Here is an 18,202-nt window from a genome sequence, read left to right as displayed (position 1 = left end):
CAAACTTAGAACATAATGTGACAATTACTATGACTAAACATGACTCTAAGACAACATGGATTAAGTGATTTACACTTAGATTTTTGTGTTTTTTTTCTAATCAATATTTTGGAAGAAAATTTAGATCTAAGGTTCAGCACATGAATATTATGAATGCAAAATGATAGAACCTAAAATCAACACAAAAACAAGATTCAAGAGTAGATCTACAAAATTTGAACCATAGAAATGCAAGAACAAGTGTAGATCTAAGATTTAATCGGTTTATTTTTTTTGAATCTACTCTAAACAGCACCAAACCACAAGACAATGGAGGATATACATGGAGAATAAGATGAAGAACAAGGAATTAAAGAGAATTCACCGAACAAAAAGATAGAGGAAGAAAAAGAACATCACCTAGATGAAGATGCTTTGATACCACATGGTGCAAGCTCCATTGGAGCTTGTAGGCCTAGGATCTTCTTCATCAATGGATTCCTTTGCTTCTTGGAAGATGAATGGCAGCGGAATGGAGAAAGGAAGAGAGAGAGGAGACGCCACTTCAAGGAGAAGATGTGTCTAGAAGAAGCTCACCACCATAGGAGGCCATGGATAAGAGCTTGGAGGAAGAAGGAGATGAATGAAGGGAGATGGAGAGAAGAGCACGAAATTTTGTGCTCTAAATGAGCTTTGAAATCTGAAGTTTAATATTCAAATGATCAAAGTTGAAAAAAATGCACACACATGACCTCTATTTATAGCCTAAGTGTCACACAAAATTGGAGGGAAATTCAAATTTCACTTGAATTTGAAATTGAATTTGTGGAGCCAAACTTTGGAGCCAAAATTTCACTAATTATGATTAGTGAATTTTAGTTATGGTTCAGCCCACTAATCCAATATCAATTCCAAGATTCTCCACTAAGTGTGCTTAGGTGTCATGAGGCATGAAAAGCATGAAGGACATGCACAAAGTGTGACTATATGATGTGACAATGGGGTGTAGTAAGCAAATGCTCACCTCCCCCTCTAAAATTTAATTGGATTGGGATTCTACCAATTCAATTAAATTTATTTCCAACCACACATATCAAATATCCACTTAGTGCATGTGAAATTACAAAACTACCCCTAATACAAAAACTAGTCTAGGTGCCCTAAAATACAAGGGCTGAAAAATCCTATATTTCTAGGGTACCCTACCTACATTATGGAGCCCTAAATACAAGGCTCAAAAATAATGAAACCTTAATCTAATATTTACAAAGATAAGGGGGCTCATACTTAGCCCATGGGCCCGAAATCTACCCTAAGGCTCATAAGAACCCTAGGGCCTTCTCTTGCATCTCTGGCCCAATCTACTTGGAGTTTTTCTATCCAATGCCCTTGCGGGGTAGGATTGCATCACAATTAATCGAACACGAAGCGTGCACTGATTAATATTCACGAAATTGGGATAATTGGTGAAGGGAAAACTGCCAGGAAACCACATTACAAGCGAAACCTCAAAGAGAGTTGGGCTTCGTCCTCAAAAGGAAACAACACCAGAAAATCTAGCCTTCCATGGATTCAAACAGAAAACGCAAATGAAACATGAAACAGAAACGTAAATGAACAGAACGTAAATGAACAAAAATGTAAATGAAACAGAAACATAAATGAGAGTAGAAGAAGAAGCAAGAACGAAACTGTAATTAGAAGCAGAAAACGTAAAATTGAATTACGTGAACAGTAGCATCAAAGCAGAAAACGTAAAACCCTAAAACAAAAGCTTTGAATAATGAATAGCATAACAGAATGCCTTGCACGAATCCCAAGGCTGCTATTTAAAAAGAGTCACTCAAAGTCATTGGGCCCTATTACAATACTCTGGCACAAAACGAAATAAACACTGAACAACATAAAATAAAATTGCGAAATTTCCTAATTAGAAATTAACTAAGGTAAGCGCTGCTTTATTTGCCCTCTTCAAGTCCATAACCAAAATCCGGATTAAGCCCAATGTTTCATTAATTCCTGAAATTAGATTAAAAACATCAAATTAGCTAAATGAGCCCAAATAATAAAACTACCTGATTAATTGGCAATTAAGACCAATCAGTAATTAAAATGGTGCAAAAAGGGTTTAGAAAATAGAAGAAAATGATGGCACATCATCGGACTCTGAGTCTGACGGATAGCGAAAGAGTGTTTATACGGATAAACACTTGGGTATCTCTGCCTGCCACCTAACTTCACGGGTTAGGATCAACAGAAATCGTTTGTGCGGATAACCACTTGGGTATCTCTGCATTTCACCTAACTTCACAGGTCAAAATGACAGAAACTGTTTGTACGGATAACTGCTTGGGTATCTCCGTATGTCACTTGACTTCACGGGTCAGGATGGCAAAAGTGCAGAAGACAACGTAAGTCGCCGCATGTCAACGGGTTTGCTTGCCCTTAATTGACAAAGGGTGCAGAAGACGACATTAGTCTCTACATGCTACTGGACTCTGAGATTGACGGATAGCGAAAGAGTGTTTATACGGATAACCACTTGGGTATCTCTGCCTGCCACCTAACTTCATGGGTTAGGATTAACAAAAATCGTGTGTGCGGATAACCACTTGGGTATCTCCACATGTCATCGGACTTCACGGGTCACGATAGCAAAAGATGGGGCGGTCGATAAAAGCTAGGCTTTTGCTCCTACGTATCCTCAATTTGTGATGAGGAACTCAGACCTACGTAGTTCTTGCTAACTGTGTGAGACTAAAATAGTCTCGGCTGGAAGATGTTGACATCTCCGAAAAGGGTGCAGATGACCACATTGGTCTCTGCATGTCAATCGGGCTTGGGGTCTCTGAATGACGGGGTGTGGATAACCGTAAGGTGTCTCCACATGCTACCAGACTCTTGTGTTATGATAGCAAAAGGTGGGGTGGTCGACAAAAGTAGGGCTTTTGCTCCTACATATCCTCAATTTGTGATGAGGAACTCAGACCTACATAGTTCTTGATAACTGTGAGACTAAAATAGTCTCGGTGTTTTTTCACTAAAATGCAAACATGCTTTAGTAAAGAAACAAAACCTCCAACTGATTTTTTGATGAAAAACAATGTGTCTATTAGGGAAGGAGAGTATGATAATGAAATTTTCTCATAACCATAAATGAGATTTTGGATGTTAGCATTTCGTTTCTAAACGACCATTTAGAGGAAACACTGGGTCCAACAAAATAGAAGAAAATCACTCGAAGTGTATCAATCTCACATAGGTAAGTGTTTTATCCTAATTTTGAACCATAGATATGTCATGACTTAATTTTGCAAATCATTTCCTATCAAATCAAAGATTATGTGCGTGATCGTGCATCAATAGGACTTTTTCGGGAATGGTGTTTTGGTGAGGAATTTGGCTCTGAGTGTTTGGGGCTTTTCCTTTTTTGTTTTTGTTTAGTGCGGGGCAAGAAAGTCACTAGCGCACAGGATTTTGGTTGGCAATCAAAGGGAGGGGACCACTTCAAGATGTGGTTTTCTTTCTTTTCTTGTTTACTTGTGACAATTCTGTATTGTTCAAATATTGTCTGGTCCAAAGACCTTTCTGTATATTTTGTTTTCTTCTGATCTTTGATCGGGAATTTTTCTTTTTCTTTTGTTTTCTTCCTATCTTTGATCAGGAATTTCTCTTTTTCTTTTGTTTTCTTCTGATCTTTGATCGGGAAATTTCTTTGTTCTTGAAGCGTGTTAGTAGCTCAATATTGAATGACCTTTTTTTTCCTTGGGAGACCCCATTGTTCCTTCTTCCGAGGACAGGGATGGAAATTCTCATCCCGAGTCAAGGTTTATGGTGGTTTGAGGTCTTGGGTCAAAAGGCTTGCAGAACGTCTGGACATGATGTATGTCAGGGCGTTGGTTTGGCCAGCAGTTCAGGGATAAAGGGGATGTCCCACATTTATTTCCATGACACACATACAACAATGATGATTTGAAAATTTTATGCAAAACTGGTCATGCATGCACCCATGTGGACACTCAAGCATCAAGTTTTTATGGTCATGTGACACTAGGGCTCTGGATTCATTTTTCCCATTTAAGTCAACCCAGTGTTTCCAAAACATGTTCTTTCATCAATTCATGCATTCATCTAAGTCCATTTTGGGCGTTCGGGAAAATTTTCACAATATTCACCATTTAGGTGCATACACATTTTTCTTCAAAATCCTTGTGTTCTGAATGGCAAGTTCATTTCCTTTCAAAAGCATGTTGGCTTTTTAGTTAACCAATTTTATTTTTATTTTACCTTTTTTGTTTTTTTTTCATGAGGTATTTTGCTACCTAAACATATGTATATTTTTGTGAGGTATTTTTGCTATATACATGCGTATCCAAGGTATCTTGCTACCTAAACATACACATATATATTTTGTGAGGTATTTTTTTTGCTACCTAAATTACATACATGCATATCTAAGGTATTTTCGCTACCTAAACAAACATACATATATTTTGTGAGGTATGACTACCTTTCAAGCTTGTGCTTGTTTTATTTAAATTCCTAGGATCATAAGCAACTAGGTGTGTCCTACAATGACTTGAGAAACAAAGGTGATTAAATAAGAAGCAGAGATTTAAAAGGTACTAGGTTGCCTCCTAGTAGCGCTTCTTTAACGTCTTGAGCTGGACGCGTGATGACTTGTCGGTCACGGACCTAGTACTTTTGCTTACCTTTGGCTTTGGACTTGGTCGCTTGTTGGTCAGCCACGGGTCGTAGGCAACGCTCCAGCCTTTGTAGATGAGCTGAGGGGCTTTGGAGGTGGTGACGGTGCGTCTGTTGTCCGCTGCCGGCCATCCCCAAGACCCTGTTGGACATCTCCGGGTCCACAGGATGTCTTGCGGGCGCGATCCCTATGTCATGACGGCATAGACCAACTGATACTTCCACAAGGGGAGATTGACATTGTGGTCACTGGATAGAATGTTGCTAAGTAGCAACGTCATCCATATCTGTGTAGGAGTGGTCATGTTGGTGTGCATGATCCGCACTCGTGTCTTTGTAGCGGCACGGGTGAAATCTTGTCCCAGTATGCACAGTAGCTGCACGATAGCCTCCCTCTGGTTGTGCTCGCATAGTTGGTCCTCCTCCAAGATCAGGGGGGTGACCAAGGGACTGATAAAGGGAAACTACTGGCCCCTCACCCGGGAGCGCAAGTCTCGGTTAAGCATTAAGGGCAAAGGACCTTAAGTCCTCTAAAGGAGTAGATATGGAGCCCTCTAAAAGTGAGGACGTGCAGCCCTTTGAAGGCGAGGACGTGTAGTCCTTTGAAGGCAAGGGCGTGTAGCCCTCTGAAGGTGAGGACGTGTAGTCCTCTGAAGGTGAGGGCCTGTAGCCCTCTGAAGGTAAGGACATGCAGCCATCTGAAGGTGACGACGTATAGTCCTCTGAAGGCGAGGGCATGTAGCCCTCAAAAGGCGAGGGCGTGTAGCCCTCTAAAGGCGACGACGAGTTGCCCTCTGAAGGCGAGGGCATATAGTCCTCTGAAGGTGAGGATGTGTAGTCCTCTAAAGGCGAGGGCGTGTAGCCCTCTGAAGGTGAGGATATGTAGTCCTCTAAAGAAGAGGGTATGTAGCTCTCTAAAGGCAAGGGCAAGCAGCCCTCGGAAGGCGAGGGCGTACAGTCCTCCGATGGCGAGGGCGTGTAGTCCTCTGAAGGTGAGGGCGTGCAGCCCTCTGATGGAGAGGACGTGTAGTCCTCTAAAGGTAAGGAAGTCTAGTCCTCTGAAGGCAAGGGCATGAAACCCTCTAATAGCAGGACGTCTAGTCCTCTAAAGGCGAGGGCATGCATGCCCCTCTGAAGGCGAGGACGTGTAGTCCTCTGAAGGTGAGGGCGTGCAGCCCTCTCAAGACGAAGACGTGTAGTCCTCTTAAGGTGAGGAAGTGCGACCCTCTAAAGGCGAGGACATGTAGTCCTTTGAAGGTGAGGGCACGTAGCCCTTGGAAGGTGAGGGCGTGCAGCCCTCTAAAGGTGAGGGCATGCAACACTCTGAAGGCGAGGGCATGCAACCCTCTGATGGCGAGGACGCGTAGCCCTCTAAAGGAGAGGGCGTGCAGACCTCTGAAGGCGAGGACGCGTAGTCCTCTAAAGGTGAGGGCGTGCAGCCCTCAAATGGCGAGGACTTGTAGCCCTTTGAAGGCAAGGGTGTGCAACCCTCTGATGGAGAGGACGTGTAGTCCTCTAAAGGTGAGGGCTTGCAGCCCTCTGATGGCGAGTGCGTGTAGTCCTTTGAAGGTGAGGGCGCAGAGCCCTCTAAAGGTGAGGGCGTGCAACCCTCTAAAGGTGAGGACGTGCAGCCTTCTAAAGGTGAGGGCGTGTAGCCCTGTTATGTCGAGGATGTGTAGTCCTCTGAAGGCGAGGACGTATAGTCCTATGAAAGCGAGGACGTGTAGCCCTCTGAAGGCGAGGACGTGTAGTCCTCTGAAGGCAAGGATGTGTAGTCCTCTGAAGGCGAGGGCGTGTAGCCCTCTGAAGGTGAGGACGTGTAGTGCTCCAAAGGTGACAGCGTGTAGCTTTCTGAAGGTGAGGGAGTGTAGTCCTCAAGGACAGAACGTGTAGTCCTCAGAAGGCGAGGGCGTGTAGCCCTCTGAAGGTGAGGACGTGTAGTCCTCTGAAGGTAAGGACGTGTAGTCCTCTGAAGGTAAGGATGTGTAGTCCTCTGAAGGTAAGGACTTGTAGTCCTCAAGGCAAGGACGATTAGTCCTCTGAAGGTGAGGGCGTGTAGCCCTTTGAAGATGAGGACGTGTAGTCCTCAAGGCGAGGACGTGTAGTCCTCTGAAGGGGAGGGTGTGTAGCCCTCTGAAGGCGAGGGCGTGCAGCCCTCTGAAGGCGAGGACGTGTAGTCCTCTGAAGGTGAGGGCGTGCAACCCTCTGATGACGAGGACGTGTAGTCCTCTGATGGAGAGGGCGTGCAGCCCTCTGATGACTAGGACGTGTAGTCCTCTAAAGGTTAGGGCGTGTAGCCCTCTGAAGGTGAGGGCGTGTAGCCCTCTGAAGGTGAGGGTACTAGTACCCAAGGGTCCACCCTTATGAGAAAGCAAGAGATTGACTCATTGAGAGGGCCGGTCATCCCAAATTTAAAAAGACTGGATATTAGATTAAGGAAATCTATGTAGTTAACATGATTTTTAGGGATCCAGATGCATGCAACCTTTCTCTTGAAATGCGGTAAATGCAGACTTCGTATGCAACAATGTAATGGAAAGTTGTACAATGTTCATGACATTCTTTCCCTATTTTGTGATGTTGATTTTGATTTGATTTTTTTGGAAAACACAGATTGACTGTCCTTTTGAAAGAGGTGATAATTCATGCAACCTCATCCTATCTTTTGCAAATCTCTTCGGAAACTCCCTCAGAGTGTATGTTCTATTTGATTTAGTCACTTGATAATTTTGGAGTGACGTTGATGGAGCCATTTAATCAATCCATTGAAATCCCAGGGTTTTTCACTCTACCTTTTTTTCTTTAAAAACATCGATGGGTGAGAACTTTTGATCGACCCCTAGGTTCGCTTGAGGCTCATGCACAGTGCCCCTCATTGCCCTAGTGTAAGGCTTTGAGGTACCAATTGTTATCTTTCATCATGACCTTGTAGCTGGGAACCTATTGGGTGAGAACTTCTAATCTACCCCTAGGTTCGCTTGAGGTTTTTCCATGGTTCCTTTCATTGCCCCAGTGTAGGGCTTTGAGGTACCAATCATTGTCTTTCGTCATGACCTTGTAGTAGGGAACCTATTGGGTGAGAACTTCTAATCTGCCCCTAGGTTCGCTTGAGGTTTTTGCATGGTGCCTTTCATTGCCCCAGTGTAGGGCTCTGAGGTATCCATCGTTGTTTTGTTTTCACAACCTTATAGCAAGGAAGAATGAAAGAAGCAGTTAATTCTCGCAAAAAGAATTTTTCAAGGACGAAAAATAGTTGAAGGATTTTTTCAGTTGACAGGTTAAGTCAAATGACTCCTATTCTTGATAACTCACTTCTCTCTAAAAAAGACAAACTTTCCGGAATGATAAAATGAGGTCACTTGAACGTCTATATTTTTACTTGAAAACACAGTCAATCAAATGTTTTTTCCTTTTTCTTTTTGAACCTTTTTTTCCGCTTTACTCGTCATTTTATGGCACCCTCACCAAATGTGTAGCACGAGTAATTTCTGATTGAATGGTCTTGGAAGTCCAAACTCAGGAGTGCAGGTCGTTTGAGCAAACAAACCAATGGCTTGCACTCACATTCTAGTGGAAGCAAAGATGTAATTACGAGAGGATGAGGGACAAAGATGTTAAATTTATCCATTTTATTTAGCATTGTAACTGTGGTTTACAATAATGGCATAAACTTGAAAATCCTGATGAGTCATTAGAGACATCTAACAACAACCTTCAAATTGCCCCATGTGTGGCATCTTTTGTCAATGTGAGGACTTACACGCGATTCTCCTCAAATTTCAGCTAGCCCGTATCAATTAGACCTTGCACCTTATGCTTCAGGGCCCTACAGTGCTCAATGGAATGCCCCGGGGCTCCTCCATGATAAGCAAACATTGCGTTCGAGTCGTATCCTCGGAGAAATGGAGGTTGAGGAACCTTGGCTGGGGTTATGGCTACCATTGAATTATCAAGTAGATAAGGGAGCAAGTCAGCATAGGACACCGAAATTGGGGTGAATTCTACAGGCTTTTTCGCTGCAAAATTCATTTCTTGGTTGGTGTTTTGGTTTGTGCTAAAGGTGGCGTTCATCATTGGAAGTGCGGTAAACAGGCTTTGTGGTTGATTTAGGGATTGCCTTTGTGGATGATTGGGTAAGAGGGACTGTTATTGGCTGAGTAATGACATTGTTGGGCTGATGGGAAATTTGACTGTGTAGGAATGGCGGTCATAGCAAGGGTTTCTCCCTCATTCTCATCCTTTTCATTTGCCCCAGTTTTCACATTTATCAAAGCATGATAATCAGATTTGCCTTTTTCCAGACCCACTTTGATCCTTTCGCCGGCGAAGACCAAATCTGCAAAGCTTGAAGGTGTGTAACCCACCATTTTTCCATAGAAGGGTTGTGGTTGTGGGCAAAATTGAGGCCCCTCCAAAGTGTTTTGCAGGGGTATACCACCAACTGCTTGCCCTTTAGTGGCATATCCGAGGCAAGGCTCGAAGTCGGCTAGATTGTGGTGGGGAATTTCATGTGTCTCCCCCATGGGTTGAGAGACATGTACATGATGGGAGTGTATGCCACATTGGGTGGTGTATAGTTGGGAGGCAAGCCATATGGCGGGAAGGCGTGCTTGTTTTGAATTTGCACATCATGGGGTCGTCCGTACTTCCCAAATCTTTGCCTACCATATCTGAGGTTGGATGATTCATTTGGTTGAGATCAGATGGGGGCATCGGGTTCACCTTAGCAACAGCGCTCGTAGCGGCAACTGCAACCGCATTGGCTTCCATTATCTTCTTCATGCTCATCATGGCCTCCATCATTGTGGCCATTTTCTCTTTCATGGCCTCCATGTCGGCCTTCATCTGCTCTTGCACCTCCTCTGCTTCACCCATTACTCTAGCTCTAGCACGAGTTTGGTAAGGGTGTCGTAAAGCGTGTTTTTTTCTTTTTGATAACAATGATTAAGTTCATTTTTTTGAACGAAAGAATGCAATGAGCAATGCAACCAATGAAAAGCATGGATGTATGCGAATGATGCACAGTTGAAGTATTGCGAAATTTTACGCAGGACATGGGGTTGAATCAATTTAGATTTTCAACATGGTCCATGACATCTTTGTCAAGGTGAAATTGGAAGTAACAAGGACATTAACAGTCCTAAATGTGTTTGGCAATAGACGAAGCAGTGATGTAACTCGATCCATCTTTTGCCCCAATTTTTTGCAAGGTGGTTACTTCCATACTTCAACTTGACTTGATGAACCTTTTCATAAAAGCATGAGCTTGGTTCAACCCCATAACCCAAGGAATGGCAATTTTGATTGCCAATACTTCAACAACATTTCATAGAGATGAAAGACTCGGGAATACGTATGCTATGCATGGAAAATGTAATTATGAGATCGAGATGCCCGAAGAAACATCTTTTCTTAGTTAACCATGCATTAGGTACCATGTTCAATCATTTTTTTTTAAGTGAAATGGGTTTATGATGCCAACATGGTTGGCTCATGGTACTAAACATATGAAACTAAGAATGCAGCATGAATTTTCATGCTTCCTTTTTTTGTTTTTGTTTTGCAGAGGAAAATGCAAGGATCATGCATGAGTAAACATGAAAACAAATGGTATGAAAAAAACATGTTAGATGCAGATGCATGGTGATGAAATGACTTATGCAAAATGCAATGCATGAAATGATAAGTGACAAATGCAGGAACGATACGTCCATTACGATGCCATGAAGAGATGCTTATGCGATGCATGATATGAATGCATTTACGGACACGAGATCCCAGAAAATCATCTATTCTTACTCACACATTTGGGGGTGCAGTGCCCCATGTGTGTAGTTAAGAGGGTGATATGGACCTTCCGGCTTCCCATGACAAAAGACGAGACCAACATACAACGTGTGCGTGACGACATGATGCAGACGTGCAAAAGCACAACACGGGGATGTACACAGCACGACAATATCCTCAAATAATCATACAGCAAAGGCGTACATGACATTTAGGTTATATGCATGGCAGTGTTTAAAAGGCACACAGTGTGTTCACTTCATGCCCCTATTTTAGGGACCTAAATGGGAGGAACTAAAAGGCTTTTAGTGATAATTCCCAAGGTGGTCATATCTCTCTTGATGATTTCTAGAGGTATCATCCCCTTCGAAAAAACATATTGCGGCAGTAGGGACTACCAACAACAATATGTTATCAAAGAGGAAAACTCTAGATGAGGGTTCACTATTATCAAGCAAGTTGGAGACCCAGCATGACCACAGATTCACCTCCACTCCTTATGTTCCCATGGACCCGGGTATAGGGCCCCTTTTTAACTCACCGTGTGTACAAATAGTTTTGGTGTTTGTGTGCATCAAATGAATAAATATCTATCTCATGCATACATTTCAAAAACACACGAAAAGCATCAAAGAGTTATATACAAGAACGTAAGAGAAATAAAAGGAAACCGACAAAAGAGGAAGTCATGATATTGCACGAGATTAGAAGGCCTAACTCTCTAAAAACAGTCCCCAGTGAAGTCGCCAACTGTCGCAACCTACCCTTCGGCGATGCGGGGCTCACGGGTGCGTCTTCCATGGGAGGAAAATGTGCGGAGTCGCCACCAATGTTTATTCGAGGAAAACGTCAAAAAAACTGGAAAGGTGTGGTCTACGAACTTTAAGCATGAAAGGTTCGTGAGTTGTTTTTACGCACGGGGAAGGTATTAGCACCCCACGCGTCCATCACAAGGGACAACAACCTTCAATCAAGTGTGCAAATATGACTTTCAAAATTAAGTATTTTTCCCTTTTTTATGTTTTTATGTCTTTTTATGCCTTTTGTATTTTTTATCTTTTTTGTGGTCGACAAGGGTGTTTCCCTCGCTCCTACGTATCCTCAATTGCGATGAGGAAATCAGACCTACGTAGTTCTTTTAGAACTAAACGTTGGTTAAGTTGTTTTGATCTTTTTCTGCAAGATCGATTTTAACCGCACAAAATTTGTTTAAGGCATTGGACCATTAAATGATCTTTTGATTCTTTTGAAAAGAGAGAAACGTTAAGGCGTTGGACCATTAACGATCTCTTGGTTTTTGAAAGGAGAGAAACGTTAAGGCATTGGACCATTAACGATCTCTTGGTTTTTGAAAAGAGAGAAATGTTAAGGTGTTGGACCATTAACGATCTCTTGGGGTGCTCGACAAAAGCGGGGCTTTTGCTTCTACGTATCCTCAATTGCGATGAGGAAATCAGACCTACGTAGTTCTTGCAAAAGCGGTAAAGTTATGTGTTGATTTTATGCTTTTGAACGGTCCATGTTAACCGATAAAAGCAAAGAGGACCGTTTAAGGCGTCGGACCTTAAAACGGTTTTGAGTGACTTTTGCGGACGAAGCTTGATTTGTGAGTTGATTTTAGCCTTAGTTTCACTTTGGTTATTAGTCAATTCATTCAAGGAAACTTCCAAAGAAAAACGTCCAATTGATTTTTTTGATTATTTTATTCAAAGATATTTTGATTATTTTATTATTATTTTGCCTTTTTTTGGTTTAACTGTGGTTACAGCGTGAACGATCGGTTAGATTTTGTTTTAACAATGATTAAACGAGATTACAACACAAATTATCGGTTGAAATTCATTTTATCATTTATTAGGTGAGAAAACGGCTTAAATAAACGGTAAAAAGCTCGTTAAAGCGGAAGAAAAGAAAACTGAAAGTAAGCGAAATTAAAGTGAAAGTACACAAAACAAGTGGAGACCACTAAGGGTGCATAGAATGAATTGAAAGATTCGATTTCGGGAACTTACCGGTTGAAGACTGAAGAACGATGAAGAACGAACGAAGAACGGTGAAGAACGATGAAGAATTTCCACAAAATCGCTTACGGAAGCGTTACGGAAGAACCTCGGCTTGGATTTTCTTCACAAGACACATTTTTTCCCCTAAAATAGCCGAAATGCATAGCCAAGGGGTCCAGAATATTTTGAAACAGCCCTCCTCCCCTATTTATAGGGAAAAAGAGAGGTGCTTGCCACCCAGAGGCTTCTTGAGGAATATTTCTAAGTTCACCCCCTTTTTCGTACTTTACGGAAAAGTTATGGAAGCCTTATGGAAGTGTTTTAGATTTGATTTTCATCCCTTTTTATCTTCCCTTTCACTAATGTTAAGTGAAATATGCTTACCCAAGGTTTTCGGAAATTTTACGAAAACATTACAGATGTCACAGAAGCCCCGGAAACCATTTTTCAACAACGTGGAGGAGCTTGCCGCCCAATTGCTTCCTCCATAAGCAACCCGATTTCCAAAATGTTCCGGAAGGGCCTAGATTCGATTTGCTATTTACACTCTTATCTTGATAAGTTCACCCCCATTTTTGTGTTTTTGGCCGTTTCCTTTCTGAAATCTCACGAAACTTTATGGATTCCACCGTGATGAGTGTTAAGCCTTCCGAAGCGATCAACAATGGTCCTCGGATGAAATTAGAGTGGAACAATTTATTTACACACACCCCCACTTTGCTAAATACACTCTCATTTTCGTGTTATTGACCGGTTTCTTCTCGAAACATCTCAGAACTTTACGAATTCCACAACGATGGGTGTTAAACATTTTGAGGTGGTCAAGCGAAAGTCGCATGCCAACAAACAATGGTCCCCGGACGAAATTAGGGTATGACAACCTGAAATTGAGAGATAATAATTATTAAACACACAAAATGGAAGTACTAAGTATTTATGACCTATCTTTACCCAAAAGTAATTACAACACTACAAAATAGCCATAAATTGGAGGAGTTTGATACAATTTACACAGGTTTTATACACAAAAGTTAGTTGTATTCATCGACTAACAACTCCCCCAAATTTACAGTCTTGCTTGTCCTCAAGCAAATAAAGAATAGTTCACTGGTCCCCAAGTGACAAAAACATGCAGTGACTATGTACAAAGGTGTATGCAGCAAAAGTCACTGCTTGCATGACACAAGAATGAAGCAAAATGCTCTCATCAGTTGTCTTTCACAAAATATGTAGTTATTCAAAGATAAGAATAAAATATAACCTGTACAATTAGATGAAGTTAGGCATGAGACAAATATTAAGGAAAGTAGCTTAAACCACAGTCTCACGGCTACTATTTCACTCAAGCACAAGTGTTTAAGTTATTCATTAATAACAACTAGCAAGAGGTCCAATCTTTGAACTTCATCTCATGCCATAAAGTCAAAAATGTATAAATAGAATCAGGAGGACTTTCCTAGGCTTGTAGTGAGGCTTGGCTACAAAAATTCATTGGTTTTTCTAGGATTCAAAGGCTTAGATTCTAAGAGAGCACCAATCCTAGACTTATCCAAGTGATCTTTTCAATACAATTAGCTTGCTCACTTTTATTTGCTTCTGACCTTATTATAACAACATATATTTTATTTGATTGCTTTTTTTTTTAACATACAAATTTGTTGTGTGTGCTGATGCTTTACCTTTTACTCTGTATCCCAATCAACTCCACTCCCCCAAATTTGGGGTAAATTTGCCTTGAACCATATGCTTTCCTAGAATCTAAGCAAGGTATCTGGAGATAATTATTTAAGTTCAGGGTTCAAATTTTTGACAATATCATTTAGCTCATAAAGGGTGCAAAGGATACAATTATCATTCAAGGTAAGCTTTTTGGTCAAAAGGCTTGTATATGCACAATCATGGCCTTCATCATGTCCTCACCGATTGATGCAAAGATTATTACTCACAACTAATCATTCACTCACAGTTTAAGATCACACTCTCACCGATTTTGGTTCAAGCTTTTCTTTCTCAATCAATCTGTCTACTGACTAACAATTCTAATTGCAAGTTCACATTCTTGTTCTTTCTTTGTCTAACATGCACATTTGCTCAAACTTATGAAAAGAAACACAAACTCCATCACAATCATGCATTCAATCCAAAATCAAATCATACACCCATTTTCACAAAAAGATAAAAGTGTTTCACTACATAATCATCAAAATCAAGTCAAACTGTTCCATATTCTTCAGGATGAGCAAATCAACTACCCATAAACAAAACTAGCAGTGTATATAAACATAAAAGAAATACTGTACTGAAACCATAATTATAATAATAATAATCCAAAAAGCAAAAGCATCATCAGGAATCTACAATGTCAACAATGTCTAAAATGGGGAATCAGTGAAAGCAACAGCTTCTCTAGATGACGAATCAGAAAGATCGACAATTCCTTCAACTGGGGAATCAGGGGGATTAGCTGTTTCTCCAGCTGGTGAATCAGGAGGGGCAGCGGTTTCATCTGATGATGCATCAGAGATGATAATCAAAGGTGGACATGGGGGAACTACTTCAAGCTCTGGAGAAGGAGGTGGATTCACCACTGGAGATCGTAGCTCAGCTGGCATTGGTTCAACCCGTGTTGGTGCAGGCTCAGGAGGAGTAGCCTCATTGGGTCTCACCAATGGAAGTTGAGCTTCAAGCCAGGATACTTGCTCAAGAAAATGCTCCATAGGTATGATTGGCCTGTTGTGAGCCAACTCTCGCAGGCTGTGCATGATAATAAGCTGTCCTCTGAATAAGCTTTGTAGCATAGGGACTAAGGTTTGTGAGTGTTGGACATCTGGTCCTATGGCTGCTGACTGAGGAGCTAGGATGGATGATGAAGGGATGTCATCGGTTCTAGCCCTCTTTCTTGATGCCATCTGCAACTAAAAAGAACTCAAAACTTCTTAGACCAAATTTATTCAAGTTCAAAGACTAAAAAAGTAAACTGAAAAAGACACTATGTGCTTAGCGAGACACAGTTCGCTTAGCTGGCCTTCACAAAAAACACACTACCACTTAGCGAAAGTTGCAGAAATTCAGCTTCTACATAATTGGCTTAGCTGGCAAGTGCCTGCTAAGCCTAACCATTGCCACAAGGATTTGCGCTAAGTTTCTCAAGGTTCGCACTTAGCAGCACCATACACTTCAAAAAATACACTAAGAATGGGATTTTCCGCAATGAAATGCGCTTAGCTCAGGTAAGCTCGGCTTAGCGCACGGCTTCCAACAAAAAATTTGACTAAGTTACCTGGGCTTAGCGATTCAGCCTCGCTTAGCCACAGGCATCTCTACAAGAGGATGAGTGTTCATCCTCAAAAGATGAACTTGCTTAGTTCAGCATGCTCGCTTAGCGAGTTCATCGCGTTTTCCAGAAAAAAACAGAAAACACAGTTCGTTTTCTTGCACTTTTCAAGCCTCTAAAAGGCATATCAAACATGCAATGTTCCCAAAATAATCTATACAGTCCATTCATATATAAAGTCCTAATCTTTAACTACTTCTAAAAACATTAAAAACCTAAAAATCTAAAGCTAAATCTAAGGTTTTCTATCCTAAATTTCAACAAAGCAAAAGAGAAAAGGAAGTAAGGAACTTTCTTGTATCATTGATGCTTTGTGATTTGAAGTAGACAATGCAAAAAGAAAGCACAAATGCACGGTGCACAAATTTTTAGAGAGAGAGAATGCAGGGAAAAAGTTTGCGAAGTCTGGCAATTGTGAGTGTAACTACCGTTACACTCACTTAAGCAGTTTTCGACCTTCTCGCTTAGCGGACCGCTACGCTAAGCGAGTCGGAGAGACGTTTGGTTTCTCAATGAGGCTCGCTTAGCAGATCTGCACGCTTAGCCGATGTTTGAAATTCAAAATCAATTTTTTTTACAAAGGGCTTGGCTTAGCGCACGGATAAGACCACTTAGCAAGTTCTGCAGATCAAAAACCTGCAACTCTCGCTAAGCCGGGCTCTGGGCCGACTTAGCTAAATGATGCATCTTGAGTATAAAGGAGAGAGCGCTTAGCATAAAAGGAATCACTTAGCGCTTACATTGCTGCAAGCATTTGAGCTTAGCTGCCATGAGTGGCGCTTAGCTCGATGAAACCCAATTTAGGCCACAAGGAATTTAGCTTAGCCGCCATGATTGGCACTTAGCTCCATGAACCCCAGTTCTAGACACAAGGAAATGAGCTTGGCGGCAACGAGTCACGCTAAGCCAAAGAATACAATACGCTTAGTGGTCAGGCCTTCGCTTAGCCGAATTCAGATCGAATTGAAATTGGCTTAGCTCAACCTTGGCCAGCTTAGCGGACCAAATCAGCCTAAGATGCAAGGGTTGAGTGCTAAGCGCTTGAGGCTCGCGGCTTAGCGCATGACTAAAGATGCGCTTAGCGCGAGGCTTGCGCTTAGTGAAAGGACTGTTTTTCAGAAAATATTTTCTAAGTTATTTTTCAATCCCTTTCTCAAGAAATTGAAACCCTTATATCTAACACTCAAGGATAAGCTGATATACTCCAATGTACAGATTATAAAGCCAGTTCCACATGATATAATGCATGAAAAACAAAGATAATAGAAATTAAAACTGGGTTGCCTCCCAGGAAGCGCTTCTTTAACGTCATTAGCTTGACGCTTTTACCTCAATAGGTGATATCATGTTTTGGTTCTTACCTCCAGAACTTCTTGACCCACTTCCATTACCTGTAAGCAAACATTTTGTTTTGGAGCAGGCTTGTCTCCAACAAACAAATCAAAATCAATTTTCTGATCTTCAAAACCCATCTCCAGCTTCTTTCTGCCCATATCAACTATGCAGCTTGTAGTTAACATGAATGGCCTTCCCAACATTACAGGAATGCCAGTATCTTCACAGATATCCATTACCACAAAGTCTGTTGGGAAGATAAAATGTTTCACTCTGACCATCACATCTTCAATTACTCCATATGGTCTGGTAATGGAGCGATCAGCAAGTTGTAAAGTCATCTTAGTGGGCATGATCTCCAACTCTCCCAACCTTCTGCACATGGAGAGTGGCATTAAATTAATACTGGCTCCCAGGTCAATAAGAGCCTTTCCCACAGTGACTTCTCCAATTGAACAAGTAATAGTTACACTCCCAGGGTCTTTATGCTTGGGTGGAAGGATCTTTTGAATCACAGCACTACAATTTCCTTCCACTACGATGTTTTCCTGGTGAATATACTTATGTTTCCTTGTTAACATATCCTTCAAGAACTTGGAGTAGAGTGGCATCTGTTGTAAAGGTTCTCTGAAGGGCATGGTTATTTCCAGTTTCCTGAAAATATCTAAAAATCTAGCCAAATGACAGCCATTCTCCTTCTTGGAAGGTACCACAGGATATGGTACTTCCATACCTTCGTTTACAGCTTTATCACTTCTACTCTTCTCTTCATTCTCATTTTTTTTCATGTTTTTCAATTTTTTTATTTTCTTTTTCTTTTTCTACTTCTTTTTCTTTTTCTTGGTCATTAAATTCTTTTTTCTTGACCATTATGTGTTTCTCTTTTTCCTGATTGCTTTCACCTCTCACATCATTTTTCTTGCCATCAGTACCTTTCTTTTCAGCAACTTTCTTCTTGTGCACAACACTCTCCTCATCCTCAGCCTCCACAAACCTCTTACTCCTTGTCATCACAGCTTTGCATTCCTCCTTGGGATTCTTTTCTGTATTTGCCACAAAA

The sequence above is a fragment of the Glycine soja genome, chromosome 12, assembly GCF_004193775.1.
Source record: "Glycine soja cultivar W05 chromosome 12, ASM419377v2, whole genome shotgun sequence".
Lineage (NCBI taxonomy): Eukaryota > Viridiplantae > Streptophyta > Magnoliopsida > Fabales > Fabaceae > Glycine > Glycine soja.
This window is presented reverse-complemented; position numbering follows the sequence as displayed.